We start from the raw sequence: 5,161 nt of genomic DNA, 5'->3' as shown, positions 1-5,161 counted from the left end.
AACAAAAACCCCAGCCACAGAAGTGCTGACGCGTGGATGCCTATTGGTCCCGGTTGATGCCACCAACTGGAACCAAAGGGTCTCCTGACTGGGCTCTGCGCACTGCCCACGTGGAGGGCATTTAGTCCCGGTTCTGGATTGAACCGGGACTAAAGGGGGGAGGTATTAGTACCGACACTTTAGTCCCGGTTCCGGAACCGGGACTAAAGACCCTTACGAACCGGGACTATAGGCCCTTTTTCTACCAGTGCATAGAGGTAACAGAATGCAACTCGGTGAGGTTATGAATTGAATGTTCACCAAGGGTAAGTGGAAACAAGAAGCGAAGATGCGTCCAGCAGTCCATCTAACAATTCATCTCCATCCGTTGTGACTTGTATATATTGGTAGACATCTGCTTGCAGCATTCCATTGTTGTCCTCACAGAGCTGTCCCAATCAATAGGAATTGGCATCCACTTCATTTCCTACAAACAAATATCATTGAGAAGACAGGTCAGACCTTTCTGAAATTACGCAGGTGAGGGTGTTAACCTAACAATAAAAGTTGCCGCAAAAAATTAGAAAGCGAAAGCTACTCAAGAATCGAAAGCGAAAGCCGTACATCATCACACCATGCATGGAAGAGAAGACCTTAGCAGGGTAGCACAGCACACAGCACATCATAGTAGTATTCGAATTAGAAAACCAGACAACATCTTGTGTTAAAAATTCTACCAGGAATGTGAACTAGAGCATACACCTATACTTAGTTTGGTGGAAATCAGGCTACTGTGAAAATATTCACTAATGACACTGCAGGAAAACATTTCCATGATAAAGAAACGATTTCTGATAATAGTAACGCAATAAAGCACGTATGAAGCTACAGGAACTCTACACAATGAGGTTTCACGAAACAAACAAGCAATAGAGAGAGAGAGAGAGAGCAGGGATGCAGATTTTGTGAGGTTATGCACCCGGGCCTCACTATCCTAGCACTCCAATGTTGCTTTGAGATCTGTGCTACACAACTACCTTATTACATGAAATTTTCTCTTTTTTGTTCCTCTCATATAAAACATGTCTTGAACTTCAAACTTTGCAGTACAACATAACTTTGTAACTAGAATGTGAGATAAAACTTTCAGATTTTTTTGTCCGACATAAATATGAAAAATAAGATTTTTTTTAATCAAACAAATCTCATTTTGTATATTTATGTTGGACCAAAAAATCTGTAGGTTTTATCCCACATTCTACATAGAAAGCTTTGTTTTGCTGCAAAGTTGAAGTACAAATACATGTTCTATATGAGAGAAACAAAAAAGAGAAAATTATTTGCACGAATCATGATGCAGAAATGAGTGGTTGGATAAGGAGTAACCGGATGCATAGGCTCTAAAACATGTTTTCGGAGAGAGAGAGAGCAAATTACAATGGAGGTGGAAACTTGCACGTACTAGCTGCATGCTAGTTGCAGAGTCGAAGCAGAAATTAGTCGTCCATAAAATCCCCGCCCCAACGGACTACAGTCAGAGGATTGTCGGGATGCCTGTTGACAATACTCCTGAAATCAGATTCAGCGCAGCTCTTTTGAGATTCTGTAGCCTTGACGTACGAGATACGCGCAGACAGCTCTTCCAGTGCAGCCAAGTGCTCGATGCCGGCTGGCCAAGCTCCGTTCTGCATCTGTACATGGAAGTTGAAATTTAACCTCAGCCTCAGGACCGTGGGCATCGCCCCAGATTTGAAGATCAGGTATGATGCTCTGCTCAAGCTCATCCTAAAACTCTTTAGAACAGGGAATGTTCCTCTTCCATTGATGATAATCATTTGTTTTGGTGATCTTCGGACATGTAAATCAAGGTCGATGAGGGAGGGCAACCCCCCAAGAATACCAACACCATCATCGAGCAGCTCGTCAACTTGGAGATGCAACTCATGGAGATTATGAAGTTCCCTCGTGCAGTTAGGGACCCTGGAAAACCAACAGCTATACCATGGTGTAACTCCGCTGTGGAGTCGCTGAAGGCTGCAGGGAAGAGACAAACCATCCATGCTTCCTTGGAAATTATTTGTGAACAGGGACTCGAGCCTACAAAGTTTTCTCAAAGAACAGCATAGAACATCCATGCCTGTTATACTGGCGTCCTGACCATCTAAGTTGCCGTAGAGAGATAGAATTCTCATATTGGTAAGCTCTCCAAGGCCCTTGTAGTTATCTAGTGAGTTTCTTCTAAAATTCAAATTAAATTTGCTAAGAAACCTCAGGGATTTCATGTTTCCGATCCCATCAGGCAGCTTACATGCATATCCAATATCCAGATGCGACAAGTGTGGCAGAAGAATTATATCAGATGGAATACTTCTGGAATTTTGTATATCAAGTGTTTCTAATTGCTTGGTAGCTGCAAACGAGAACCAATCATTATATATCTTAGCTGATACAGTTCATTCATTCCAGTGAGGTCCATTGTCCTGTGGTTCTCGACAAAAAGAACTCGAAGGAACTTGAACTTTGACAGAGGAGGTATTTTACCAGAGTCTCCAAAGATCATAACAGACCGAACCTGTGACAAACTAATATTTCCTAGTAATATTCCATTATCTGAATCATTCAAACGAAGAGACAACCGACGAACCTTATATTCCTCTTCTGTAATGGCTTCTGAGCCGTCCACTATACTGAGAAAATTCTCTTCTTTACATTTAAGCAAGATAAGATCCAGCATCATATCATGTACTTTGCATGCTGTCACTGCCCCTCCACCATCAAACCATACGGGTTGAACAAGGCTTCTATTGACAAGCTCATTGAAATAGTTTCTTGCATTTTTCTCCACATCTTGCCCATTTTCTTTACTATTGAAACCTTCTGCCATCCATTGACGTTCCAGATTGGACCTCTTTATCGTGTAGTCCTCAGGATACATAGCAAGATATAACAAGCAAGTGTTCTGATGAGATGGAAGATCTTTGTAACTGAGGTTTAAGATTTGTCTCATCCCATTCAGTGTGAGTTTTGTTCCAGATATCGAGCCCAAAGAATTCCGTACATGTTCCCACTCTTCTTCTTTGGGACCTTCACTAGCTAGAAGGCCTGCTATGGTGATAATTGCAAGAGGCAAGCCACCACATTTGTTCAGAATTTCAACTGAAACATCTCTGAGGTGGTTAGGGCAAATGTCCTCCGAGCCAAATATCCTGCCAAAAAATAGCATTCTTGAGTCTTCGTTGCTGAGGGGTTTCATTTGTAAAATGTACTCATTGTGAGGGGAGCAACACGCCGTAGCCACTTTCAGACTTCTTGTAGTTACTATTACTCTGCTGGCAAGATCATTTTCTGGGAAAGCACATTTAATAAATTCCCAGGCTGATACATCCCATAGATCATCAATTATAATCAAGTACCTGCCATACATACAACATAATGTTAAGAACACTTATAAAAAAAGAGAAGTTTAAACAAGAGAGATTTAACTTCCTTCAATCAATTATTAGTTGTGGCTGGAGAACAAAAAAAACACAAAACAGAAAAACCGTAATACATAAGCTAAAATTATTTAACACCTTTTGTTTAAGAAATATTATTCATTCATAATAAACTTAGTAAACATTTGAAAGTTAAACTGATTTTCTCATACAAATTGTTAAGCGCAGTTACTATATGCATAATTGTTTCAACACTTCTACTGTTTGATAGGCTGATCAGATTTTCTTTCCAGAAAAACATCATCTTCAAAATATATTTCATTCTCTTTTTGAGACCAAATTAGGCATGTATAATAAGTATCCTTGTGATATCTTGCTATCAAAGACAATGACAATGGCGTCTGGGACACCGGCACAAATGCACCACAGGCAAAATCGCCCTTTAGCCTCTGGTATACCTCATTGGCAAGTGTTGTTTTGCCTAGACCTCCAAATCCCACTATTGATACCACCTTCAGCTGCTTCTCCTCATCAATTAGCCAATCTACAAGGTCCTTCTTTGGCCCCTCCATGCCAACAAGGTTAGCCGCCTTTTCATAGAGTGTTTTAACTCGTGGGTCAATGGCAACAACATTACTTGATTGGGGGATAATGTTATCAAGGTCATATCTTCTGTGGCGATCACTAGTCTCATGCACAAGTTTCTTGATTTCTTCAATCTGTCCAGCAATCCTGTGACGGGCCCTTGAAGTTTTGAGACATCGAATCATCTTGCGGACAAACCCAGATCTCTTGTCCTTCTCCCCAATGTTTTGGATGAAGTCATCGATGATGTCCTCGATGTCATAAGACAACTCCCGCAGTGTGTTTCTCCAACTCTTGGTCTGTGGATCTGGCTCGTCCACATCTGCAAGTCTCCCAAGAGCATCCTTCATACTGCGAAGCTCATCATGGATGTACTTCACCTCTTTTCGCAGGTTCTTCATCTCGGCGAACTGTTCCCCCATGAGGGTGGTCAGCTTACCCAGAAGGGAGTTCATTGCGCCTGTAGAAGCGCTCACCATTATTCCGGTCATCTCTTGCCGGCCAACTTTTTTTAATGTTGGCTTCTACCTATGCTTGAGAGGAACCTGTAGTATGGGCATTATATAGGTCAGAAATTCCAGAGATAGATAGCTCTTTATATGGGCATTATATAAGTCAGAAATTCCAGAGATAGATAGGATGCTGGAATGAAGGATATTTATAAACAAAACATAAGAAACTAATTCTATACACGTACTTTGGCTGTTCACCCATTTGAAATCATCCTCCCCCCTAAGGTTCTAGAGCACAAAAAATGCAGGAGATTACCATGAGCTGGGCAAGAGATTTACCAGACTAGATCGAGAAGCCTTCGCTTGTGATGATTGCTCTAAGCCGAAGAGTGATCAGTCAACACTTGCAGCATGTGGCCGTGCCGCCATGGCTGCTCCTCAGGGAAACCAGCTTGAGCAAACACTACCGGAACAGGGCCATACCCCGACGGCCAGAACAATGCCGACGGCCCCCGTCGGCTTCTCCGGAGATATGCCGACAACCTGGTTCTGGCCGTCGGCGTACAAAGGCCGTCGGGCTACGCAGAGATAAGCCGACGGCACCCGTCGGCATAGAACGGTCGTCGGCCTAGCTACATATACGCCGACAGCTACCGTCGGCTTACGAAGGCCGTCGGCATACACGTGGGGCCCGGCCACCCCCTGGCAAAC

The 5,161-nt window shown here is 42.7% G+C and overlaps 1 pseudogene; it reads right to left on the bottom strand.

Moving 5' to 3' along the window:
• Positions 1-1,475: 1,475 nt before the first annotated feature.
• On the bottom strand, positions 1,476-4,882 carry LOC119352528 (annotated as a pseudogene).
• Between the last annotated feature and the right edge of the window lie 279 nt (positions 4,883-5,161).

This window comes from Triticum dicoccoides, chromosome 2A (assembly GCF_002162155.2).
Source record: "Triticum dicoccoides isolate Atlit2015 ecotype Zavitan chromosome 2A, WEW_v2.0, whole genome shotgun sequence".
NCBI classification, from domain to species: Eukaryota; Viridiplantae; Streptophyta; class Magnoliopsida; order Poales; family Poaceae; genus Triticum; species Triticum dicoccoides.
This window is presented reverse-complemented; position numbering and strand designations above follow the sequence as displayed.